The following is a 27,816-nucleotide window of genomic DNA, read 5'->3' on the forward strand; positions in this document are numbered from 1 at the left end:
AGTCTGTCCATAACAGTTGGTCACTATGGTTCCAAGCTTGAGTATAACTACAAAACATCTTTTTAATCTCAAGACATTTAATAAAAAGAAATAATGTTAATGTAGTTAGAGCAGATTACTAGATGAAATGCATGACAGATAAGGAATTGATGTAAGCACTATATTTCATTCAGGTCATTTTAAAACCACCATAATAACTATCAAATCATTGCACTGGGCCGGGCACAGTGGCTCATGCCTGTAATGCTGGCACTTTGGGAGGCTGAGGCGGGTGGATCATCTGAGGTCAGGAGTTCGAGACGAGCCTGGATAGCCTGGTGAAAATCCGTCTCTACTAAACAAAAAATTAGCCGGGTATGGTGGCACAAGTCTATAATCTCAGCTACTCAGGAGGCTCAGGCAGGAGAATTGTTTGAACCCAGGAAGTGGAGGTTGCAATGAGCCAAGATCGTGACACTACTCTCCAGCCTGGACAGCAAGAACGAAACTCTGTCTCAAAAAAAAAAAAAAAAAAAAAAAAAAAATCATTGCATTGAATTGTATGCTCCAAAATTTTCTTCATTCTCAACAATAAATGGAGATAGGTGATTATAAGAACACAATTCAATATTGCTTGAAAACATTCCAGTAATTTCACTGGAAAAATGTTTATAACATAGAATATGAGCTTAATGATAAGAAACTTGTTTGCTCTGTTCAATACTGAATACTCGATTCCAATCACTGGGCCTGGTATGTGAAAAGAGCTGCTTGGTTTAAAAAATTTACTTCAATTGTCAATGAGTGAGGGACAAATAAGACACATTTTATGTTATACTACCTACAATAGCAATAGAAATTGTGGAACAGATTTTACTTTTTAAATGCCGATTTTACTTGTAATCTATACATAAAAGGAAAATGGGATTAGGTTTTCATTAACTAGAAGAAGCTGTTATGAGAACGTCGACAGAAGTCTTCTGAGTATTTTCAAGTGCAAAGTTACTCACATTTAAGAAACAACTTAGATATATGATAAATAAAAAATTTGTTGTGCAATAAAATTACAGTGCAAGGCGAACCATAATCTGTACAAAGAATTAAAACCTAAATATGTCAACGGATCATAAGTATCAAGTGACAACAAATGAATAGGTTAATTTTTATAGGGCTCATGACCTCTGCTTATTACCTTTAAATGACTGCAAAAGAAAAAATAACTCTTTTGGCAGGTTAATATTTGGATTTTATCTATCATAATCACTTATGCCATGGGTCTCAAAAAATGTTCCGGGCTGCATGTATGTTCTGCATATGAATCTTGGAAGAATACTCATTTACTGTCAACAGTAGTTGTTTTAAAAAGTAAAATGACATTTTATGCAGAATTTTCTTATTTTCCCTTATCATGCTGTGTTAGTTTCCTAAGGCTAGGAACAGAACAAATGACTACAAACCGTGGGGCTTAAGATGACAGAACAAATGACTACAAACCGTGGGGCTTAAGATGACAGAAATTTATTTTTTCACCATTCACGAGGCCAGAAATTCAAAAAGGAGGTGTGAGTATGATTGATTTCTTTGAGAGGCTTTCAGGTAAAATCTCCTTCTTAGCTTCTGATGGTTTCCAGCTGTCCTTGGCATTCCGTGACTGTAGGCAGCGTAACTCCAGACTCTGCCTCCCTTGTCCCATGGCCGTCTTCCCTGTAGGTCTCTGTATGTTCCCACGACCTTCCTGAAAGGACACAGCCATTGGCTTTACAGCCCACCCTAATGCATTGTGACCTTGTCTTAACCAAGTGTTATCTGCAGAGACCCTGTTTCCAAATAGTTTAACATTCCTGGGTTCCAGCTGGACATGACTTTCTGCGGGACACTATTCAACATGGGAAACATGCGTGTATTTTTTAGAACATAATGAGTTCTGCCTCTGTTATAAAGCCCCTTTTCTTTTCATTAGTGTTGACTATTATAAAATAGCATGGAGAGTTGACAGAGCTCTAAGTAGTTTTGTACAGCCACAGCGTGGGAAACAAATGGGGGAGTGGGAAGAAATAAGATTTGATAAATAGTTCAGGGCAACATGATAGAAGGGCATGTACATCATGCTAAAAAAAAGTGATTGCTGTTTTGTGGCAAGGAAGAACAATAAAAATTTAGAAATATTTATTAGGTGTCTATTCTGTGTTAATAATGTACAAATACATTCTGGGGATAATGAGCTGAAAAAGGTATATGGCTTCATGTGTATCACAGTGCAACAAGAAACCAATTCCTGAAACAGAAACAATTGGTAAAGGAGCACATTTGGTCATGCCTGTAATCCCAGCACTTTGGGAGGCCAAGGCGGGGGGATCACGAGGTCAGGAGATCGAGACCAGCCTGGCAACATGGCGAAACCCCGTCTCTACTAAAAAAATACAAAAAATTAGCCGGGCATGGTGGCGGGCGCCTGTAGTCCCAGCTACTAGGGGGGCTGAGGCAGGAGAATGGCGTGAACCTGGGAGGTGGAGCTTGCAGTGAGCTGAGATCTTGCCACTGAACTCCAGCCTGGGCAACAGAGAGATTCCGTCTCAAAAAACAACAACAACAACAACAACAACGAAAACCAGGAGCATATTTGGGTTTCTCAAGCTTGAAGTTGAAAAAATTTAGGTAGAAAACAGGTCTAGCCAAGCTGAAATGTTCCTAGTGTAAACAAATAGGAGGAAAATCTCCTGATATCTCAATGGGAAAGCATGAAGAGATGACAGGAAATAGGATTCAGAGCTTTGCAACATTGTAAAGTGTTACCAGCGTTAAGAATGTTCTTAGAAGAAAGAAAAACATTGGAAAATAAAAAGAGAAAGGTGGTTGGAGTTATAAAAAGGAGATGGAGGAAGAAAAGAATATACCAACTGGAAGAGCAAAAGTTGAAAACACACAAACTTATGAGAACATTTTAACTTCAACTGAGGAATGTTCAGTGAAACAATAGAGCTCTCCCCATCTCTTCTCCCTTTCTCGGTGGTCTTTTTCCCCCACTATCTTCTTCCCCTCGCCCTCTTCCCGCTGTAGTTTTCTCTTCTTTTTTGAGATGGAGTCTCACTGTCATCCAGGCTGGAGTGCAATGGTGAGTTCTCAGCTCACTGCAACCTCCGCCTCCGGGGTTCAAGCGATTCTCCTGCCTCAGGCGCTGGAGTAGCTGGGATTACAGGCGCTCGCCATCACGCCCAGCTAATTTTTGTATTTTTAGTAGAGACTGGGTTTGAGCATGTTGGTCAGGCAGGTCTCGAACTCCTGACCTTGTGATCCGCCCGCATCAGCCTCCCAAAGTGCTGAGATTACAGGCGTGAGCCACCGCGCCCGGCCTTGTCCTCATCGTCTTCTTTTCCACCCTCCTTTCTCCCTCTCCTCACCGTTTTCCTCCACTGTCTTCTCTACCACACTGTCTTCTTCCCCACCTTCTTTCTCCCCATCCCACTTTCCAAGGTCTTTCCCACCCTCTCCGTCCCCTCCTCCCCCTCTCCCCGCAGTCTTCTGGGCCCCACTGTCTTTCGCCCGCAGCCAACACTGTTCAGTTCTGAGGTAGCGGCGCGGGCGGGGGCGGGGGCGGCGGCAGCCGTGATGGCACTGGCAGCGACTCTCCTGGGTCTCCTGTTGGCTGTTGGGGCGGAGCTCAGGGGCCCAGCTCATGGGGCTGCCTGGGCGCATAGACACACCAGGCGCAGGGACACAGGCGCGCGCACGCGTGGAGCGCTTCTAGGTGAAAGGCAGTTGGAGAGCGCGAGAAGCGGGTGGGCAAGAAGACGATCGGGGGCGAAGACGGTGGGGAGTGGGAGAGGGGAGAAGAGGGTGCGGGGAGAGAAAAACGCGGCAGGAAGTCGCTGCTGCGAGAAGGTGGGGAGGGGAAGAAGATGGCGGAGAATAAGAGGCTGGGGAAAAAAGACGATGGGGAGAGGGAGAGAAAGTGGGAAGAAGATTGCGACTGCCAGACGCTGCTGCGAGACGGTGGGAGAACATGGGAAGAAAACGGTGTGAGGGGAAGAAAACGGGGGAGAAAACGGTTGTGGGGAAGGCGCGGGGAGAAGACAGTGAGAGAAGAGAGCGTGGGGAGAGGACGGTGGGGAAGAGGAAGAGAAGATGGTGAGGGGAGAGAAAAGCGCGGCAGGAAGACGCTGCTGCGAGAAAGGGGATATGGAGGCGACAAGAAAATGGAGAATAAGAGGCTGGGAAAGAAGACGATTGGGAGAGGAGAAGAGGGTGGGAAGAAGGCGATGGGGAGAGGAGAAGAGGGTGGGAAGAAGACTAAGGCAGACGTGGGAAGAAAAGGGTGCGGGGTGAGGAAGAAAAGGGTGCGGGGTGAGGAAGAAAACGGTGGGCGGTAATAGGCCGGGAGAAGACGGTGAGGAGGGGGAGGGGAGAAGAGGGAGCGGCGGGAAGACGCTGCTGGGGGAATAGGCGGGAAGGTGGAGACTGGAAGCCAGCGGGTGGAGAAAAGGAGATGGAAGGAAAAGCTGCCGCCACAGGAACCCGTGCTGCGAGGAATGGGAGAGACTGAGGGGAAGAAAACGGTGGGGAAGGGGAAAAAAAACTGCGGGGGAGAAGAAGGTGCGGGAAGAAGACAGTAGGGAGACGGCAGAAGAGGATGCGGGAAGACCGCAGTAGGGAAGAAGGAGGGGAGAAGACGAAGAGGGAGAGGGGAGAAAAAGGTGGGAAGACGTTGGGAAAGGAGAGGGGTGGGAAAGGAGAAAGGTCGGGAAGGAGAGGGGAGGGAAAGGGCAGAAGGTGGGGAAGAAGACTGGAAAAGGGGTGAAGGGAAGAAAAGGATGGGGAGGGAGTAGGGAAGAGGACGGGTTGGGGGGAAGAAGAAGGGAGGAAAAGCGGCGAAGACGACCTTGGGGAAAGAGATGGAGAGAGGAAAACGATTGGTGGGAGAGAAGAGCATGAGGCAGGGAACGAGGTGGGGAGGGGAAGAAAAAGGCAGAAAGACGGGCTGAGAAGAGTGCTGGGAGAAGAAGGAGCGGAGGGAGGGAGAAGGGAAGCGGGGAAAGACGATGGGAGAAGGTGGTGGGGGAGAAGAAGGCAGTGTGGGAGAAGAGTTGAGGAAAAAAGAAACAATAGTGATGCTAATGTTTAAACGTCGTCGTCTTGGAGCAAAAGAAGCAAGTGCTGCTTTAGAGTCCCGGCCTAACTTTGTTCAATAAATTCCCATTTCCAAATGTGATTGCAGTGTGGGTCATTTTTAGTACTTAGATCCAGAGCAGTCTCTGATTGTTAGTGACAGTGCTGTCAAATTGCCTGCTGTTCACCAGCTATAAACGAAAACATCACATTTCCTTGAAGTGCACTTTAACGTGTAATTCAAAGACTTTTCCAAGAGGCTTACTGGGGAAAAATAGAGGTGTGTACCTTTGGCATTGAACATGGAGTCTCTGATTTTAGATTGTAGTTGTTTCCCCAAATCTTTAAGATTGTGGCAGAAACATGATTGTGACTACGGCATTCATTTTGTAGGGCAGTGAATGTTATTTTAACAAAGGGTAAACTGATATGCCTATAAGAAAATGTAATTCAATTTAATTCACTCATACAAATTTAGGTTTTCTTAATATAAAAAAACCCAAAAACAGTTAAATTGCCTTAGTCTTTTAACATAACTTCATGCTTAGAGTCAAGAGAATTTGTAAATGCAATCCTGTAATGCTGGTGTTGCGTTATGCCTATATAAAATACATGTTAAACCTAAATGTTGCTTTTTTATTTGGCATTATGGAACTTCATAGAAGTTTATGTGTATTAATACAGGTGAACTTGACATAAATTATTAATTGGTGAATGATAACTTATTGCTTGTAAAATAAGCAGTTAAATGTAAGGATGTAAATACATTTTATATTACCCTATAGTTTATTTTAAATATTTTCTTCTTTTGTATTCTAGTTTAAAATCCTGGAATACTTACTGATATCTTATTTCCCCATGAAAAGGCTTCCGCTAACTATACTGTATTTCCAAGCAAATGTCTGTACCAGAACATCAAGTGTAGAAATTAAGCAAAATCTGTCTTTTAGGACAGGTGCAGTGGGTCGCACCTGTAATCCTAGCACTTTGGGAGGCCAAGGCAGGTGGGTGGCTTGAACTCAGGAGTCCCATACCAGCCTGGGCAACATGGTGAAACCCTGCCTGTACAAAAATAAACAAATTAGCCGGGCATGGTGGTGCACATCTTGTATTTTATTCAATCAAATTGAAGGCTTCATTTACCCTTGGAAAAGAAAATGATTTAATGTACTCATATAGAAAATAATTAACCTCATGCCCAGAACGGGTTCACTTACAGCACACGTTCATTCATTCTGTCAGACAGTGGGTTAAATGTGTCTGAGCACCGCCTATGAGTCAGGAACACAAGTCAGTATCCGCACTGAATATTACCCAAGCTTTTTCCATCTGTTATATGGAGTAGCATAGATAACTTCATGGACATCATCTCTTTAATTTGTTGTGGAATACTTAACATGACCTCCTCGTATATAATTATCAGTGCTGTTCTTAAATAGATGTTATCATCTGGTTATTTACTAGACTTACAATGACTTACTGCAGAAATGTCATCCATATCTAATGTGTACTATACTAACTAATTAAGTCTCACATGGTGGTTTTGGTTTTAAATAAGCTCTTGGAAATCAGGCGGTTTGCCTTTTGTTTTCATCTTATTGTACTATGAAGTAAAGTCAATAAAGATTCTGGAAACACAGCTGTAAAAAGGTCCATTGTTAGGTCCCTCCGTGCAAGCTTTGGGTATTTGACACACCATCAGGCATAGGCAACCTTTGCAACATTAAAACAGGAAGTTGCAATTTGGGTCATCCTCAGTCACTGACAGTCTATGTGCAAATTTAACAGCATGGCCACCCTGTATACACATAGGACAGTGTTTGGATTGGCTTTTTAAAACAAATTATATCCTTTTGCCAAAAAAAAGATATGCATGGTAGTAACTGCAAGTAACCATGCTTTCTTAAGAAAGAATATCTGGAAAATATATATGAAAACAAACTACATTTGCCTTTTTAAAAACATACTATGTTATTGTGGAAGCAAAGTCACAGAAAAAAATGGTTAGAGAAAATCTGAATCAGCATGAAATAAAATATTTTGAGGGTTATTGAACACTTCATTTTCATGAAAATAGGACAAGTTCATTTAGCACAGGTATTTCTGTAATTGTGATACATGAGCAAAATTAGCTGTGTTCTGCGGTGCTCGAACTTGCTCTGTGTATGAAATGGCGTACCGTTAATACAAGGAAATTTGTTGTGAAACACATACTGTAGAATTAAGTTCAAAATCTCTCTGTGCTTAAATCACTTAATTTTGTTAAATAAAACTTGGTTTCCAACATTGGTTTTTTTTCTCCAGAAAAGCACAATCTGCTAAATTCTTAACCAAGTGGAAGAGAAAATATTCAAGAAAAATAAAGCAATTGTGCACGTCACACTATAGTTGAAAGTGTTCTGATACTGAAGCTATGTCCAATATTTTAAGCTGCTTTTATGCACCGTGATTACTTCTACATTAATCTCAGAAGATTCTAGATGGAAATTCAAACGGGCCCAGCCAATTAAATGTGACTCTCTGAGAGAATCCTAGTGATACTTACTGACTTTTCCGTTTTCTGATCATTGATCAGATGGTTACAGATGCATGAAAGATACATGATTTTTAAAAACAAGATGTTATTTAAAATACCAGTGTTCAGTGCTTGCATTTGCAAGAACATAAATATTAGATGATACTGAGAACATTCCTTAATCAGCAAAGGTAAAATGTTGTTGTTCTGATTTTGAAAAAAATGAAGAGGGTTACCATGAAATTATTATTATTATTATTATTTTCTGAGACATAGTCTTGCTCTGTTGCCCAGGCTGGAGTGCAGTGGCGTGATCTCAGCTCACTGCAAGCTCCGCCTCCTAGGTTCACGCCATTCTCCTGCCTCAGCCTCCAAAGTAGCTAGGACTACAGGCGCCCGCCACCACACCCGGCTAATTTTTTGTATTTTTAGTAGAGACGGGGTTTCACCGTGGTCTCGATCTCCTGACCTCATGATCCGCCCAACTCAGCCTCCCAAAGTGCTGGGATTACAGGCATGAGCCACCGCGTCTGGCTGAAATTATTAATATTTTACTTACATTTGTTACCAAATCACTGAATTCTAAAGTAGAATTGCTGAAGTCACTGGAGTTTGATACTTCAGGATTGATGGTTTTGGTTGAATTCTTAAAAAAAGTCAAACTATATATGGTATAAACAAATATGTTCATTTGTTTAATAGAAATTAAATATATATACATACAACATTCTTAGGTCAAATAGTCAATTGAATGGTTAACAATACTACTTCCCAGTCAATTGCTTTGTCATTGTTAAGATAAATCTTCAAAGAATTTGGATTTTTTAAAAATAAGATTTGACTTGTAACTAACATAAGTATGAATTTGATAGTTATATTTTGATTTGTCAGAAATCTGAATGATTATAGAAAATTGTTTCAGTATGTCAAATTAGTTCCATGGCACCCGTGGTTATGTAACTGTTGGTACCTGTGGGGAGGGGTCCTTTTTTTCTTAATTCTCAAGCCCATAAGCAATCATTGACAATACTCAATTCTGATTCCTTTTCTTGGGGCCACATAAAGTTTAATCCCTGTCTCTATTTCTAGAAATATCTAGAAAACCTTCCTATCATGAGAGAGTCTTTTGCCAGACAATATAATAGTTTTTCAGGGGTGCAACTGCTTGGATAGATATTTTCAGTTTGGAGTTGTCAAATCATGTTCTATCATCTCAACTATTCCATATGCCAGCAGTGTTTTGGGATTGTGACATAACATTTCATTTTTCATTTTATTCACTTGGAAAAAATCAAATAATAACTATGCTGTTGACTTAGGAATCAGAGGTATTTGCTGTTTGATACCGAGTAGGAACATTGCAATTACCTCAAGAAAATGATGACATTCTTCTAGACTGAAAAATGCACGTGTCCTTGACCAAATAACAACTCTCTTTCTTGTACAGATGGCCTGGACACTCAGAAACTGCCTATTCAGAACATGGCACATCATAGAGATGAATTTTTAATAATTTTATTTGCCCATGTTTTCTGATGGTTCTATTTCACTGTGAACGCTCAGTACCAACAATTAATAACAGGTAATTTGGAGGCTGGTGTTTACAACTGATTGATCACACCGGTTACAGATTTCTTTGTTCCTTCTCCAATTCATTCTATGCTGTGACAAAAAATAAGACATTTATAAATATAAACATTTTATTTGCAGTGTAGCATACATTCAAATTAGGTGTTTGTGTAGACATTTTGACAAATAGTGCCATTTCTCTTTTAACACATAGGTCCTTAGTAAGCACTGCTTTCTAACACCAGTTTAAAATAGTTCTTAATTCTTTTCATCTAACGTTACAATATAAAAGTTTCAAGAATGGCACAAAGAAAAAATTATTTGTCAAATAAAACAATATTATCAGACATAATCAAGAACATTTTTATAAGATAATTTTGTGAGGTCAACAACAAAACAACACAAGTGAGAGAAAATTTCAAATACCATTTTTTATGATGAATAAATGTCAGACTTATGCTTCTGATAAAGACAGATTAGGTATCCTAGAATAATTTAAATTAGGTTTTGTATGTAAAATAACATTTTAAAACAAATCAGGTCCTGGCACAGTGGCTCACGCCTATAATCCCAGCACTTTGGGAGGCCGAGGCGGGTGGATCACCTGAGGTCAGGAGGTTGAGACCAGCCTGGCTAACGTGGCGAAACCCCGTGTCTACTAAAAATACAAAAATTAGTAGTGGTGTGCGCCTGTAGTCACGGCTACTCGGGAAGCTGAGGCAGGAGAATCCCTTGATTCTCAGAGGCGGACGTTGCAGTCAGCCGAGATTGTGCCACTGCACTCCAGCCTGGGTGACAGAGCAAGACTCCATCACAAAAAAATAAAAATAAAATAAATAAATGAATAAAATAAATAGGTAATAATTTATTTTTTTTTTTAACACTAACTGAGTTAATGCACAGCTAAGAATTGTCAGGCTAAGATTTGGAGAGAAACAGCATTTAGAGAAATAAGAGCTGCTTTGCCCTGGAGCCATTTATTACTTCAGATGGGATATCTACCAGGTTGTGTTAAACCTCTGCTAGTCTTGCAGAGGCCCCCAGTTTGGTCATGGATATCAAAAGCTGCTGGTACATTAAAGCAGTGAGAAGGAACCAGAATTCACCCAGTCACCACAGCAGGCTGGCTGCTCTCCAACTGAGTGCCCAAAAAGGTTCCAACTCCAAATTTTTATGAAAGTAATTCAGAATTTGACTGTCCTTATACTTCTGGCACGAGCAAATAGCAATCATCTGAGAAAGAAAACATTAGTTGGGCCTCTAAAGACAGACAAAACCAGTTGTTCACCCACTATATTTTGTACATTTGCTCAAAGATATGAGGGTCAATGAAGAAAAAAGACACTGTGAGAAGGAATAAACAGATGCCAAGGAAAAAGAAAAAAAATGTGTCAAAGCAACTAGAATTAGTATATTCAAAGGCATGAGGTCAAGCTTGGAAACTTCAACAAGAAAGTGGAAACTATGAAGTTGACAGATTAGGGTAAATAAAAACACACAAAAATTCTAAGACTAAAAAGTGTGAGGAAGAAAAAGGTGACTCAATAAATGAGTTTAACAGCAAATGAGGCTGGGTGCCGTGGCTCATGCCTGTAATCCCAGCACTTTGGGAGGCCGAGGAGGGTGGATCACAAGGTCAGGAGATCGAGACCATCCTGGCTACACAGTGAAACCCTGTCTCTACGAAAAATACAAAAGATTAGACAGGCATGGTGGTGGACAACTTTAGTCCCAGCTACTCGGGAGGATGAGGCAGGAGAATGTCGTGAACCTGGGAGGTGGAGCTTGCAGTGAGCCGAGATCTCATCACTGCACTAAAAAAAAAAAAAAAAACAAACCTTTTGTGAATCCAAGCATCTCTTACAGGTCTACTGCTTCCACCCCTTCCCATCTGTCATCTCAGGTCTCGATTAGTAGCCTGTCTTTCTGGATGCTTTTTACTCCTTCTATTGTTCCTTTTGTCTTTCCATGAAGCCATCTAGCTGATTTTTCAAAAATATCATTTAAAATGTCACCCTTTGGCTCAAATTCTTTGAATGAGGGCAAAACTCATCTTTTCTTTTTTTAAAAAAATTTAACTTTTAAGGTCAGGGTACATATGCAGGCTTGTTCCATAGGTACACTTGTGTCATGGGGGTTTGTTGTATAGATTCTTTCATCATCCAGGTATTAAGCCTAGTACCCACTATTTTTTTTTCCTGCTCTTCTCCCTCCTCCCACCCTCCACCCTTCGAAAGGCCCCAGTGTTTGTCGTTCCCCTCTATGTGTCCATGTGTTCTCATCATTTAGCTCCCACTTATAAGCTTGCTAAGGATAATGGCCTCCAGCTCCATCCATGTCCCTGCAGAGGACACGATCTCATTCTTTTTTATGTCTGCATAGTACCCCATGGTGTATATATACCACATTTTCTTTATCCAGCCTATCGTTGATGGGTATTTGGGTTGATTCCATGTCTTTGCTATTGTGACTAGTGCTGGAATGAACATACACATGCATATGTCTTTATAATAAAATGATTTATATTCCTTTGGGTATACACCCAGTAATGGGATTGCTTCATTGAATGGTATTTCAGTCTTGGGTCTTTGAGGAATTGCCACTGTCTTCCACAATGGCTGAATTAATTTACACTCCCACCAATAGTGCCTAAGTGTTCCCTTTTTCTCCACAACCTTGCCAGCATCTGGTATTTTTTGACTTTTTAGTAATAGCCATTCTGACTAGTGTGAGGTGGTAGCTCATTGTGGTTTTGATTTGCATTTCTCTAATGATCAGTGATGTTGAACGTCTTTTCAAAAGAAAAGTCATTTTTCTTGCACTGTTGAGCTGATTACCATCAGTTCCAAACCTCCCCCCTTTACCCTGCTTGCCGGCTTTGCCTTTTCTGTGGCACGGTGTGAAACTTCATCTGCAGCATCTGCTAAAGGGACGCTGGAGAAGGTTGGGGCTCTTTCTAGTTCTGAGTGCTCCTCTTACCTTGCTCTTGTGGGGGACAGCAGCCAACCCTGGCCATCACCTCTCTGGGGACAGAGCAGGTCACAAGCAGCACCTAGGGGAGCAGCTTTCCAGTGTTTTGTCAGTGTAGAAACTCAGCAAAATTCTCTGCTGTCAAGCAGGCCACATCCTCACCCTCTCCAAGGAGGTCTAGCACTCACTTCTGGTGTGTGTGGGAGATTCTTCCAGATTTGTTTCTTCCTGCAGTGCTTGCCTGAAGCTCTGGAGAGCACATTGGCAGCTCCGTGAATTTGCTGTCCCTATTTTGTGTGTGTGTTTGCTTTGCCTTTCCTAAGCTTGTCCAACCCACAGCCTAGGGCTGGTTTTTAATGAGGCCCAACACAAATTTGTAAACTTCCTTAAAACACTATGAGATTTTTGGCTGGGTGCCAGTGGTTCATGCCTATAATCCCAGCACTTTGGGAGGCCGAGGCAGGCAGAGCACTTGAGTTCAGGAGTTCAAGACCAGCCTGGCCAACATGGTGAAAACCCATCTCTCTACTAAAAGTACAAAAATTAGCCAGGTGTGGTGGCACATGCCTGTAATCCCACCTACTCAGGAGGCTGAAGCACAAGAATTGATTGAGTCTGGAGGCAGAGGTTGCAGTAAGCCGAGATCATGCCACTACACTCCAGCCTGGGTGACAGAGTAAGACTCTGTCCAAAAAAACAAAACAACAGGCTGGGTGCAGTGGCTCACACCTGTAATCCCAGAACTTTGGGAGGCCGAGCCAAGCAGATCATGAGATCAAGAGATCGAGACCATGCTGGCCAACATGGTGAAACCTCATCTCTACTAAAAATACAAAAATTAGCTGGGTGTGTGCCTGTAGTTCCAGCTACTCGGGAGGCTGAAGCAGGAGAATCGCTTAAACCCGGGAAGCAGAGGTTGCCGTGAGTCGAGATGGTGCCACTGCACTCCAGTCTGGCAACAGGGCGAGACTCCGTATCGAAAAAAACCCCAAAAAACAAAAACCAAACCAAACAACAACAACAAAAACCCAAAACAAACAGAAAAACACTATGAGGTTTTTTTGTGATTTTTTTTTTTTTTTAGCTTATTGGCCATCATTAGTGTTCATGTATTTTATGTGTGGCCCGAGACAATTCTTCCAATGTGGCCCAGGGAAGCCAAAAGATTGGACACCCCTGCTTTAAGAGAGAATTCCCTGAAATAGTTAACAGTTATTTACTTTCAATTTTCCTTATTCGAATTACTGTGCAGTTTCAGCCTCCTGGTTGGACAGTAACTGACCACAATGTCTCCCAAGGCCTGGCATTATTTAGCTCCTGGCATTGCTCTGAAACTGTCGTCTACCATCCTCCCATTGTGCACTTTGCTCTGGCCTCACTGATGGGCACGTTCTTCCCAGAACATCCTCCTACTTAACTTTGTCTTACTTTTTGCCTAGAATCTTCTTCTTGCTATTCAAATGTCTCATTACCAGAATTTTCCACATATGATGTAAAATGTGCTTCTAATACAACACTTTCTCTCTACTTTAGCCTACTTCATTTTTCATAAAAGTTCTTGTCACCACATGACGTTACAGTCATTTATTTCCTGGCTCTCTGACTCCTCTCACTGGAAAGTTATGCCCTTGACAGCACGCACAGTCTGTTTTGTTCCTGGTTAATCCTTGTGCCTGCACCTCCGTATAGCCTAGCACGTGGTAGACAATGAAACGACTGAATGAATTAATGAACAAATGAAGTAGTATACTTCCTAGATGAGAAAACTGAGACTCAAAAGTGATAAGTACCAAATCAGTATAACATAAAAGTTAGGAGTTTAAGCTCTTTGGGGAGAAATGTGGGTTTAAATGTGGGTTTTGCTACATCCTACTAGTGTAACTTACATATATTTCTTAAATTCTCTGTGCCTCATTTTCCTTATCTGAAAAATGTGGATTATAATGGTAACTACTTTATACTGGGCTATATAGAGTAAATAAATTATGTATATAATATGCCTAGTACAGTGCTTGACACAAATTAACAATTCCACATATTTAGTTACTTGTACAATTATCTGTAGCTGCAAAACTATAAATGCAGGTTTATCATCTTTCTGGAGAGATAGCAAGAGAAAGGTTAAGTTTATAAAATGCCTAAACAATAAAAACTATATTATCAAAGTATAATGCCTAAACGAGGGCTGGTTTTAATATCAACTAATTAGTAGCTGCCTAATAGTAAGAACTGACTCTAAAATCAAGTAGACAAGAAAATGGTCCCGCCTGTGCCCTCTCCCTGAATGCCCTGTGGGTCAGGGACACCCAATTCCCTTGTCTCCCTTGCTCAAGGCTTGTTGTCCTGGCAACCTCGGAGGAGGTGCAGGAGTGAGGGGCCTCTGCTGCTCTCTGAGGCTGTGGGTTCTGGTAGGGAGGGGCGGGGTCTCCCACAAATGGGTCTGGCTCCTCTAGTAACTTTGAGGGCCCTGTGAGGGGCAGAGCGAGACACCGTGGAAAGTGGGAGGGGGCTTGTTGGAGGGTCTTGCCCACATCCCCCTCCTGCGTGCACAACATGTCCAGTATACACACACTGAGCACCTGCCCTGAGGACTGGTGGGCCTCCTGTACTTTCTTAGAGTCCAGGAGGAAGAGAAGGAAGAAAAGGTGAAGGGGAAGGCCCAGCTAGTAGGGCTGAGGGTCCGGGGCACTCCCTCACTACTGACTGCCCCAGAGGGTGACATGGGAGGGGACATGGCACTTGGAGCCCACTTGAGGGTGGCAGGTCCCCTTGCTTCCTTGTTAGTTTCTTCGTAGAGGCCCTAAGATGCTTGAGCACAGTGTCATCGTCCGTGGCCCAGGTATGGAAGAACTGGTTCTGAAAACATGCCAAAAGGCCAGACCTGGATGTCTTCATGAGGCGCTCTAGGGACAGGGTGGATATCAGGCCAGGACAGTTACCTGGGAATGGTCACAGCTCATACCCCGTGGCCACTTCAGTCTCCCACTGGGCGGTGCCAGATCCTTTTGTGGCCACCCCAGGCATCCAGATGTACACAGGAGACTGTGGCTGGGGGGTGATCTGGACAGGGAAGTGCTCACCACACTCCTGACCTTCATCTGGGTCATGTGAGGGATGGGCTCAGTGTCACAGTGCCCTTCCCAGCCCACCTGGCCAGACCTCCCTCTGGGCCAGAACAGAGGATCATGAGGACAGTGTGAGGAAGCTGCCCTCAGGCCAGTTTGGTCTGACCACAGGGCTCCCCAGGCCCCACTGGGTACACATAGACTTACTCTTCTGAACCTTAAAAGCAATGCTTCTGATCGGCATCAACACCTGTCCTTCCAGCAAATACACGTCCCACAAGCGCAGGGTGAGCCCGAGAGAGATCTGTGGGGACAGCAGGTGTGAGACAACCTGGCCCTTCCAGGCTGGGGCTGGTGACTCAAGCTGCACACATTGGGGCTTCAGTCTCCAGAGTCAGTGACCTTCCCCATGAGGGTCGCCTGAGCCATCCAGAATGCTGGGTCAGACAAGGTCTTGCAGCTCCTCATAGGGGGCACTCATTTGAGTGGGGATGTGGCTCCTGGACAGAGGGGCTTGCCCAGGGCTTGAGGCTTCCCTGAGCCCTCTCAAGTTGGGTCCTGGCCCAGTCTGCCCATGAGGCTGGGCCTGAGCCCCAGCCATTGCCCTGGGATGACCCCTCTTGGGCAGAGGGTTTTGCTTTTGTGTCCTTCGGGGACCCGCCTGAGCCTCCTGTGGGCTGGGAGTGAGCCAGACCTCCGGACTGGGGAAGCAGGGCACTGCAGGGCAACGAGGGTCCCTGAGCCAGGGTCTCCCTATGCCTCCTTACCCCTTGAATCAACATCCGGAGAAGGCAGCCTAATGAGGAACACTGTCCGCATAGACCTTCCTTGTCCTGATGGGAGGAACAGAGGTGCTCAGGGCCCCCTGGGCTGCCCTAAAAACCTCCATCTTCCAGGGCCTCTGAAGACCCTTCCCCTAGTGCAGAACACTGGGCGGTGTCCAGAGCTCCACACAACACTGTCCCCTTCCCACACTCTCGGTGGACACACTGACCTTTGACTTGCTCTGCGGGAGCTGGGCCCCCATCCCTGTGCCTCTGTCTCCTCCAGGGCAGGAAAGGAAACAAACTCCCAGCCCATGGAGAACCCGACGTCCCAGGTCAGGCCCTGGCTGGGACTCCGCCAGTCACCAGTCCCACGAGGGTCTCCAGTCCCCCTGCTCCTACAGCCCCACGGGAGGCAAGGCCTCTGAGAAGAGCCGAGGGGACAATAAACTCACCTGATGCCACATGGTCTTGGGTTGTGACTTGGGTACCACATGCTCCTGTTGGTCTTGGAGCCCCTGGACTGTCCCGCCATTTGGGCTGTGGAATTCTGAGAAGCCCCCAGCCCATCATGAAATCAGAGCCTTCCCCTAAGATGTGGAGCCATCAGCTGCAAGAGCTGGGCAGCTGCAGAGGCCCCCAAACCCGAAGGCCTCCCACCCTCCCATCTGGTGACCCCACCATGCGGCCTTTGCCCTGGGGAGGTGGGACAAGAACATCCCCTGGAGCCTGGCTGGAGGTTCCCCTGGAGGCCTCCTGGGCTAGGGTGCAAAAAGGGCAAGACTGACTTTGAGGTCACAACAGAGCGGCCAGAACACGGTGGCTGCTGGGCTTCCTGGTCATCTCGTGGAAGTGGGGTTGGGCCAGGGGACACGGGATGGGGAGATGTTGCTACCTGGGCTTGGTTAGCCCATTCGTGGGCACCAAGGGCAGCAGGAGCCTGGGCAGCTGGAGGGCAGGAGGACTCTCAGGGAGGGGAGAGTCAGCTGCACAGAGTCAGAGCCAGAGGGCGTGGCTCCAGGACACAGAGGGGGGCCACGGGGAGGCTGAGATGCCCTCTGCTGATGGGGATGAAAGGCATCTGACTTGGGCTGTGGGGGTCAGCCGCGGACTCCTGTGGGACCCTCAGCAGAGACGTCCTAAAGGCTCCCAACAAGCTGGCGACACAAGGATGGTGCCTTGGCTGAAAGCCGAGATCACCTCGCCACGGTGGCTGTCCCCAGGTCTGGCTGCATGAGGCCCCACGGGCAGCTGTTCACCTACCTGGCAGGGAGTGCCTCTCACTGGCCAGCAGCTGCACCAGTGCCCAGAATGCATCCTCCTCAGGCAGATAAAGGAGGAACAAGGTGGCAATGTGGCTCAGGTCCCTGCAGTAGCCCGCCTCCTGCAAGAGCCAGAGTCGCCATGGAAGGACATCACCTGGGAGGGCCGAGGTCACCTGGGAGGACTCATGTCATTGGAGAGGGCAGAGGTGACTGGGGAGGCTTCCTCTGAAGAGGCTTCCTCAGGATGCAAATTCATTTCATGACAAGAGCCAAGTCCATCAGGCACTTCAGCACCTTGTCCAAATTGTCTCCTGAGAGCACCATCCTGCATGTGACACTGCCAAGCTCCCGGGCTTTGGGGCAGCCCCAGGAGGAGGGCGTCATTTCTTGTTCTGAGAAGTGCCCAGGTGACAGGCCCAGGTGACACCAGGAATCCAGGCCCCAAGTCCTTTGTGTCTCAGCTTGACCCCTTGAGACCACCCCCTTGCTTGGAGGTTTATGCCAGCGGTGACCTGGAATCCTACCTCCTATATCCTGGTGGGTCACAAATACTAACTTTAAAAGAAGCAACGACACCCCCATCAGACACCCACTCCTGTGAATATGGAAATACGGCCCAGGAACCTCACTGCCGGGAATACTCACTGGGTTATACTCCGAATATACCACAAGGATGTAGAATAGTTCCCGCTGCCTAGGAAACAGAGAAAGGGGGCTAGGGTTTGGTTTATGCAGATGCTGTTAGTTTCACTTTGTCTACAAATCCTAACAACAAATCCCATTTCAGGTTCAGATGATTCTCCAGATAAGCAGTGAACTTTCAGGGCCTCAGATTGTTGAAGAAATGTTTCAGTAAAACCCACATCTGTGACATGCAAATAGCCCAGTTGTACAGGGAGTTGACCGATCCTTTTCACTCTGAATGATTTTTTTTTTTTTTTCAGTTTGCACACATGCCATTTCAGTCTTTGGGTGTACAGTTCCTCCACGGTTCCAAACCAGTGTGCAGAGTCTCCCGGCCACCGCTCCAGCCCCTCCTGGAGTGACTCCTGATCTTCCAAATCTCCAGGGTTTCCCCTATGCACCCAGCCTCTCCCCGATCCGTCAGCCCCTGGCCACCCAGACTGCTTCTCAGTCCCTATAGTTTGGTCTTTTCCGGAATGGGAATCCTACTGCGGTAGCTTATTGGGTCTGGCTTCTTTCCCTTAGCAAAATGCATCTAGGATCCACCCACATTCCTGCGGGCATCACTGGCTCATTCCCTTTTCTCACTGGGTCTTCCGTTTGAAGGGAGGACCAGACTGTCTCTCCCCATTCCCGTGTTGAAGGCCATCCCCGAAGGCTCCGTGTGTGACTGATGAGGAATCAAGCAGTGAACGTGGCATGCAGGTTTCATGTGGATGTCAGTTTTCAAATCAGTGGGTTCAATATCTGTGACACCTTGGGGACGCGTGGTTCAAGTCCATTGAGCTTTGTGAGCCACTGCCCAACTGGCTGCCAACGTGGCTGTGCCATGTCATATTCCCAGCAGACCTGGATGAGAGTTTCCAGGACCCCTAATTCTCCCAGCATTTGGTGCTGTCAGTGTTGCCTGGGGAGGCTCATGGGCCCTCCATCCTGCCACCCTCCCGTGGGTCCTACCATGGGTCCCCGTGGGTCAGGGAGAGCACCTTTCACCATTATGCATGATTTTGTTTGCTGTCTTCTGTCTCCTCAGGATCCTCCTGGGTTCTGGCCCCACATGTTCCAGCCTGGCCCAGGGCTTGGAACCAGGGAGGTGCTCGGTTCATGGTACCGGCTGCTCCCTGGGCCAGGAGAGCTCTTGGCAGCTCTGTCATCCCTCCTGGGTGACCCTGGCTTCTGCTCTGGGAAAGTCCCCATCCCTCTCATTCACCCCATCTCCTCTGGGACCCTGTGGCTCCCGTAGGCTTACTTCACTCCATATCGATCCCTGAAGAAGACATGGTTCTGGAGAGTCCTGTTCACGTCCAGGTTGATCTGGTGGATGTGTTCAGATGACCTCTTGCCCTTCTCCTTCATGATCTGTAGGGCAGGGCCAAGAGGAGGAAGCAGCCTCAGAACAGATGGAAGACTCCCTGCCCCAAATGGCAGTCAGCCCACAGTCAGCGCTTTGGGAAGGAAGGAAAGAAGGAAGGTTTCCTTGTGCCGAAAGCTGCTTTTTGGCTTGTTACTGAAGCCAGGGAGGGTCACCAGAGCCGAGTTCATCTGTGGTGACTATGTCACCATCTGTGCCCAGGAAGTGCATCTGACCATCCCCCCCACCCCCCCAGGCTGGGCTTGACGTTCCCTCCAGCTGGAGACCTGGGCCCCTGACGGCCTGTCCTGTTTGTTGTGCTCTGGCTGAGCGTACCTCGTATTTTTTTGGGTATTTTGACTTGATTTCCTGAATGTTCAGGAGGACTGACCACACCAGGCCCCGGATGTTCATGGGAATGCCCTTATAGATGCGATCTATGAGCTGTGGGCAGAAAACAATCTGGTGTCACAGGCCATGGGGTGACCCCAGTGAGGATCAGAGCCCAGGGATTCTGGAAATTTTCGGTTTTGGCCTCATGATTCCTCAGTAGAGGTGAGATCAAGCTGGGACAGGGTCTCCCTTCCCAGGACTGAAAGAGTGGATGGACACTCAGAGTCAAAACTGTGATCTGAACCTTTTTCTTCCTTCAGGTCACCAGGGCATCCCTAGCCTTGAGCTCCAGGTGGTCCCAGCCCTAGATTCACATTCCCTCCCAGCAAGGTGACGCTTGCACGAGTAGGCAGGCAATCTGACGACCAGGCCTGCAGTCTTCTGTGCAAGGACAGTGTGCCACCCGCCCTCTGAGAGGCTGACGGTGCCAGGCCACAGCCATGGGTGCCTCTCTCCTGTCTCTGCAGAGAGTACTTCCGGGGGCCTCTCCCTCCACACATTACCTTTTTGCTGTTTTTATATGTCTCCCATTTGCCCAGCATTTCCAGCCACTTGCTCTTTCTTTTTTTCTCCTGCCGAATTTGCTGCCAAATGAGGAATGTTGGAGTTAGCGGAGCTGCCAGGCTTCCCAGAGCCGCCCGGCTTCCCAGAGCCGCCCGTGGATGCTGGGTCTTGGGCTCTGGAGCCCTGGTGGGACCCAGCTGGAAGGAGCCAGGGAAGGGCAGACCCTAAGGGCTGAGAGCCTTTGAGCAAATGAGCGCCAGTGGTCTGGCTTTGGGACCCCAGGATGTGCCATCCTCAGGCCACAGACACACCAGTCTTAGGTCCCAGCCTGTAGGTGGGTTCCTGACACAAGCAGGCAGCCACCCCCAAGCCAGGACTGTGGTTCTCACTTTGGAATTTTATCAAACTGCCAAAGTTACAGCAACTGGGGTCAGGTCTCTGCTGCCCCTCCCAGTGACAGCGTGTTGCCCTCACCCGCCACCGCCCAGGCCAGCTGCTTCCTCTGCCTCACTGACCACCCGCCCAGTCCCTACGTCCCTGGACCAGCCCCTCCATGCATCAGGCTCTTACCTTCGCCTCCCGTGCAGTCACAGGAGGCAGCTCCGTCTCAGGGCAACCCAGGCAGAGCTGAGGACCTGAACAGGGCCTGGAGCCGCCCAAGCCTGGGAGCCGATCCCCAGAAAGGACTGGCACTGCCCCTATTCAGCTCAGGGCTCAGCCCAGGAGAAGTCACAGGGAAGGGAGGACAAGGACCTTCCTGTGGGGCTGACTCCCAGGAGGGGCAGGACCTGGGAGAAGAAGAAGTGCAGGGACAGCCTGGCTGGGGTTACTGGGGCCCTGGCATGGGGGGTGGTCAGGCTGCACAATGGGGCTGCGCGTCCTGGACTCAAGGTGGTGCTTTCTGCTGGAGCTGAGAAAGGTTAGCCCTGAGATGGGATGGGGGCCACCCAGGGTGGGCGACCGGGCCCTGACAGGAGTCCCTCAGGGAGTGACCACATCACCCCACCAGGGTCAAGGGAGCCTGCCCTGAGACCTGCCCGGTGTACTCTGGGTGCACCAGGGGCCCATCCCACTTGACAGCCCCAAGGCTGTTCTGACCTCCCAGTATCCACCTGCCTCTCCCTGCATCTGAGCCACACACCCTGCATTTCAGAAGTGGCACGGCTCATCAGCTCCCTCCCACCCTACCTCCCCCGGGATCCTCTGTCTCTCCATCCTATGATCCCCGAGGGATGGGCTCCTGGCTGGGCTCCTCTTACCTGGCCCCAGATCCCTTCCCAGCACCAGACCCAGGGTCTTTAGCCACAAGCCCTGCTGCCTCTCTGGTCTCATCATGAGATGCCCAGAGCGGGGCCCTGCCCGTCTTCTCCCCCATTCTCTTTGGGCCAAAGCCCCCACTGTCCCCACACCTTTCCCCCTTCCCCATGGCGACAGTGAGGGCTGTAGTTCTAGGGAAATGGAGGAGGACAGGGGCAGGTGGGCTCTGAGAGACCTGCTGGACAGCAGCCCTGAGGCTGGGCCAGGTGTCTCCTCACCCTGTGGCCACAACCCGTGGATCTCACTGGGGTTGTCTCCTGGTAGACAGGGCCAGAACCTCAGGCTGCCCCACTCCTCTTGTGCTAACTTGCCGACAGAACCGCTGAGAGCCCAGGGGCCTGGCCTAGCCCCCTCTCCATTCCCACCGGCTCCCTAGATGGGCCTTGCACCTCTGGCCTAACAACAATCTTGGGCTGGACCTGCAGGGGAGCCAGGGAGCAGTTCTGACCCTGGAAAAGAGGTTGGCCCCACCTGGCGAGACATGTCCTGCGTCAGAAAGGCCTTTCTAAAAGCAAACCCATCCCTGAGCTGAGACAGCTGCTTTAGGGGTGAGGGGAGCACAGAGGACTCACTGCAGAATCCCAAAGTGATCAATGTTGCTGTAGATTCCAACAGGTTCAGGCCCCTTGTCCTCTGGCAGCTCAGCTCGGTGTCCCTGCAACCCAGAGGGAGCCTTGGTGAGGGGTCCAAGGTAAAGGGTGCAAGGGCCTGGGGATATTGGCCACCTGTCCCTGCCCTGTGCTCCGAGGGAACCCAGGACCCTTTGACCAGGGCGCACTGGAAGAGGCCTCCCTCCAAGGAGCAGACCGAACTGTACCTTCTGATACTTCATAATTATGTCCTCCCGCTTCTATGCCTGCACACTATCCGCGCCCTCTACCATGTCCATCCTGTGAGACAAAATTGTCTAAAGGTTACACTGTACCCAACAGCTTCGGAGAACCCCTGAACTGCTCCCGCCGGGCTCCCAGATGCTGGCTGGTTGTATAACCTTCATTCCACCACTGCACTCTGGTAAAAAGGGTCCAAACCCCGTGGCCCACACATCCATGGGTCTCTGCAGTCTGAAGCCCTAAGCAGGGGTGGGCATCTTCCCAAGGACTCGAGAAGAGTGGGACCTGGACAGAGAATCCCGTTGTCCCCATATGCCATGAAACGGGCACACACCTGCCCTGGCAGGTTGAATGGTGTCCACCTGCCAAGGGTGAAGAGCCTGTGATGGGCTATTCCGGGGATGTGGATGTGAACTGCGGTCAGGCACCAGAGGTCTCTGTACGATCAGCCTCCTGGGATGCTCAGGGCCACAGAGATGCCCAGTTTCCTATGAGGAACAAGATCTCTCCTGATTGCTCCGTTCTACCCCGCTCATCACTTGGGCTACCATGGCCCTTCAGTCTAACCAGTGAAGCTGCTTTAAGAATAACGCCATTTGAGCAGGAGTGTGTTTGGTTTTGGGGATGAAAATGATCTACTGTCTCCAAAGCAGCCACTGTGCTCATGGAAACCATGTCTCTCAGGGACGGACTATGGACTCCACCATTCTGAGCTGTCCCTACAGGAGAGGGCTTCATGTTCCTGTGTCACTGATGTAGAAGAGTGGGTCCTTGCTCCTGGAGAACATCTAGATGGACCGTCCCTCCTGAGAATACTCAGGGCAAAAGGAAAGCGAGGCCAGACAGAATAAGAAATACTTGGGGAGAACCCCAGTGCCCGGACCCCTTTGAACACAAGGGAAGATAGTCTCCTCTCAGCCAGCCCTCCAGGGCTCCTTCACTTTCCACAACTGCCCAAGGGCAGAAGCCTCCCCATGCCACTCCCAGACAAGGGACTATGTGTGTCCAGTGGGTCCCACAGTGACCATCAGGACCCAGCTTAGGCCCCAGCTGTGTTCTGAGGACCCTTCCCTCCTCCCCACCCACAGTGGATCCATTCCAGTGTCTCTGCCAGGGCCAGGCTCTGCCCCATCGGGATCGGAAATCTGGGCAGATTTGGGATCTAGAGCAGGGAGGTCTCAGGGTTGAGGCCTGAAGTCTAGCATGGCACACAGCAGGGCTGAGAGCAGAATCCAGGGTCATGTCTGATTCCCAGGCCGGTAACCGCCTCTCTGACCCCAGATGTCTCACCTGTCGAATGGGTACATTCGGGAACAGCACCCACTCTACGAAGCCACCATGAGGACGAAAGAGAAGGGTCACTGAGCAGATTTTTTCAGCTCTGAGCAGCTCTCCTTTTTCAGCTCTTGCCGCATCTCGGACTGTCCCAATGACAGCCATAGCAAGAAGAGATAAGAAACAAGACAAGTTCATGTTGTCCAGTTTTGAGGTCTTGAAAGAAGTTGCACCAGTATGAGAATAGTGGATCAGTTTTCTCTAGGATCCAGAAAGCATATCAGGCAGCCTTGGGGTGAGGAAAGGAGCCCGGCCTCTCCAGCAGCCACACAGGCCTGCAGTAGGATGGGGTTGGGTCTGGCCATGTGGATCACTTGGGCCTCATGAGGGGAAAGGAAATACCAGGGGGCAGAGGAGGAGCATGGGGGCAGCTGGTTGCCTAAGGAGAAGGCACCTCAGGGAATGGGACTGTATTCATTTGTTTTCACACTGCTATAAAGAAATACCTGAGATTGGGTAATTTATAAAGGAAACAGGTTTAATTGACTTGCAGTTCAGGAAACTTGCAATCACGGCAGAAGGTGAAAGGGAAGCAGGCACCTTCTTCACAAGATAGCAGGAGGGAGTGAGTGGAGAACCAGTAAGTGCCACATTTTGAAACCATCAGCTCTCCTGAGAACTACCTCACTATCCAGGGAGCAGCACAGGGGAACCTGTCCCCAAATCCAATCCCCTCCTACCAGATTCCTCACTTGACACAGGAGAATTACAATTCCAGATGAGATTTGGGTGGGGACACAGAGCCAAACCTGTGAGGGTCTCAGTCTATGTTGCAGCTCCCCTGGGGCTGAGGCTGAGTACAGATCTACTGGCCTCGCCCTATAGCACGCGAGGGCTCTGCCAGTGCGCCCCCATCTGCTGCTTCCTAGGGATGGTGGTGACTTCCTCAAAAGGAGCGTGGATTTGCTCTCCTGCTGCCCGCTGCCCCTGCAGGGCCTTGTGGAGCCCCGGCCAAGTTCTCCCAGGGTAAGGGCAGGAAACAGGGCTCCTTGCCCTTCTTGCTACTTGAGTGACAACCCTGGGGTCATCCCTAGGCCCCGTCACTGCCCCTGCTTCTAAACTGAGAATATTTTGGCAAATCTTCCTGGCACAGGCTGGGGGCTCATCCCTGCTATCTGTTCTAGCTTGGTAAAGCCGGGTTAAGACATCTGGGCAAGCAGACAGTAGAGTGGACCCCAGGAAGGGTGGGTGGAGGGCGCTGGCCTTTGGGCTTCCCTGGACTAGGGTGGGAAGGGGGAAGTTTACCAGATAGAGCTCTCAGGACTATGTTTGGGAGGAGGTGGTAATGCTGGTGGGGGGATGTCCACTCATCCATCCATTCATCCATTTTCTCCCCCCACCCCCCATCTCGGACTGTCCCCATGACAGTCCTAGCAAGAAGAGACAAGAAACAAGACAAGTTCATGTTGTCCAATTTTGAGGTCTTGGAAGAAGCTGCACCAGTATGAGAATAGTGGGTCAGTTTTCTCCAGGATCCAGAAAGTATATCAGGCAGCCTTGGGGTGAGGAAAGGAGCCCGGCTTCTCCAGCAGCCACACAGGCCTGCAGTAGGATGGGGCTGGGGCTGGTTTGGGGTGGAGGATAAGTGACAGCCAAGGTTTGTCAGCATGCAGAGGGGTGGCTGACTCATGGACTAGGGGCTGCGGAGCCCAGTGGTTGCCCTTAGTTCTTGGATCCTGGGAGACTTCTGGAGCCTGGATTTGGACAGCCTAGGGGTGGAGGTGGTGAGGGGCAGGGGTGGGGCGGGAGGAGAGGCCTTGCATGACAGGGTTCAGGGCAGGAAGCCAGCCAGGGACTGCTTTGCAGTGGCTGTTCCCATCCCCATTCCCACCCCCAAACCCACCCCTCCCCCCACCCTGGTGCGGGGTCGGTTGTGGGCAGGTGTCTTCTGCTTTGGCCTCAGCAGATCCCAAGAGGGAAGCTGGCAGCCACGTGGGCATGTCACTTGTGCCAGCTTTGTCCTGCAGTTTCTGCTTCCTGGAGCATGGGGCACCCACCCAGGAGAGCACGGGCACACCCCACACCTCTCATTTTGAGGGTGCTGGGAGGTGGGGGACCTAGGTCCTGCAGCCCTGTGCTTGTGCCGTGAAACTTAGCCTAGGAGTCCCGTGTCCGCCCATCCACGTGGAGCCCCAGGAGCCTGAACAGTGGCATGCAGCGAGATGAGGAGGGAGAGAGAACTGGAAAAGGAGGCAGAAAGAGAGATGTGGAGCAGGGAATGAGAGAGAGGAAGAGACAGAATAAGAAATACTTGGGGAGAAGTATTTCATCCCTCTGGGGTGCCATGACTCCTCCCTGCTATGGATGGAGGAAAGTGATTGATCTGCCGGAGACGTGAAACCACATGATCCTTCCTTCCACAATAAACTGGAGGGTCAAAACAGGCAAGAGTAGGTCCAGGTCTTCTAAAAGCCATACCTGAAATGTTTCCAATAACAGTTGATTTGGTGGTGGTAACTCAATCACACAAACAACCACAACAAAAGACACATCAGAGATTTGCAGATAGCCTCAAAAACACCATCTAACATTAGGGAGTTAAAAAAGGCATGAAGTTTCAAAAAATTGAGCTTTATTTACATATCATTTGCATAAACTGGTAATTTAACAGTATGAATAAATCCTAGGGCAGAAGACACTTTGGAGACCCCAGGGCACAAGTGCTGAGTTTGGAAGATTTGGTACTGTACCCTTTGAAGCCCTCGCCTGGTCCCCGCACCCCTTGCCTGCCTGTTAAGAAGAGCCCGTACCAGGGAGCAAATCAGGGGCAAATAGCCCAGAAGCCCAGTAGTGGACAGACCTCCATGCCTGGAGGAGGAGGCCACCTCTGAGAGCAGGAGGAGCTGCCCGAACCCTTCCTCACAGCCTCCTTTTCCTGCTCTCAACACCTCCAGCTTGCAGATAGACAGCCCCAGCACCGGCAGAATGAAAAGGTCCTGAGGCAGCAGGGCTGTGGCTCTGGTAAATAAAAGAGGCCTCTCTTTAGTAAGGTAGAGGAGCTCAGACTGCACACCCTGGTCTCTGACACCAAGGCTCGCTCCATGCCCAGGACTAGGGGCAGCGTGGGAGCTGCTGGCTGGGGCCATGCTCGTAACCTCTTCTCTGCCACGTCTATCTCCAGCGATGCTCTCAGCTCCAGGGCTGAGCCCAGTGGCTACAGCAGGTGGCATGAGGTCTGGCAGCTTGTCGCTTTGCTGGTCTTTGGCTGTATCTGTGCAGGGCCTGGAGGACTCTGGAGCTACCTCTAGCTGCAGCACTGCCTCTGGATGGGGACTTCCCCATGCTGTGGGCTGTGGCTCCATAGCGGGCACTGGAAGTTCCTCTCTCTCTGCACGTGTGGCAAGAGCTGAAAAAGGAGAAAGGGTCACTGAGCAGGTTTTCTGTGTCTGAGCCCCAGAGTTCAATCTCTGCTGACCAGACCCCCACTGACCAGACCGCTGAGCGGTGGTGCTCAGAGTCCCCTACCAATGGCCCTTCTCAGTCCACAGACCTCTCCCTCCCCTCATCAGCACCCACAGGTGACTGAGAGTCTTCTCGGGACTGGACCCCAACTCCAGGACACAGGGAGGGGCAGTTGGTCCCAGGCTCCGGGTGCTGAGCTTCACGCTTGTGCCACAAGGTCCTCTGGGCCATCTCAAAGGGGGCAGTGATGTGGCCTCGCACATCTGGATGCACTGTCTGGGCCTATTCCTGGGCCACGTAGCCAGAGGAACAGGAAGATGTTTGTCAACCCAGGCACCCCACTCTGCTGGGTCTCCCAGGGTCCTTCCCATGGAGGCCAGATCCAGAGACAGCACAGAGGCCGCAGGGTGACCGGCCCAGAACCCTTGAGACTAGGCTGGGGATGACAGGAGGACTGTCCCCAGACAACCAGAAGACCCTTTGCTAGTTTCTTGGTACTTCATTTCTCGCCTGCTACCCTTACTCCACCAGAAATCCCCTTCATGCAGAGTCAATGAGGAGAGGAAGACGGACACAGAATCTGTGGAAAGAAAGAAAACAAAAGGTGGGTGGGGGGAAGAGCTGGGAGTGTAACGTTGTAAGGGTCCTACACTATGCGTATTATTTGAGGGTTGGCTGTGATTAATTAAAGGTGTGCCTTGTAGACAACCATTACACACACTATAAATAAATTTTATATATATATATATATATATATATATATATAT

At 48.8% G+C, this 27,816-nt stretch overlaps 2 pseudogenes; both read right to left on the reverse strand.

Annotated features, from left to right (window-relative positions):
- Nucleotides 1-1,476: 1,476 nt before the first annotated feature.
- LOC129394517 (uncharacterized) lies at nt 1,477-7,863 on the reverse strand (annotated as a pseudogene).
- A 6,363-nt stretch (nt 7,864-14,226) lies between these two features.
- LOC129394516 (ubiquitin carboxyl-terminal hydrolase 6-like) lies at nt 14,227-22,368 on the reverse strand (annotated as a pseudogene).
- Between the last annotated feature and the right edge of the window lie 5,448 nt (nt 22,369-27,816).

This window comes from Pan paniscus, chromosome 19 (assembly GCF_029289425.2).
Source record: "Pan paniscus chromosome 19, NHGRI_mPanPan1-v2.0_pri, whole genome shotgun sequence".
Classification (NCBI taxonomy): domain Eukaryota; kingdom Metazoa; phylum Chordata; class Mammalia; order Primates; family Hominidae; genus Pan; species Pan paniscus.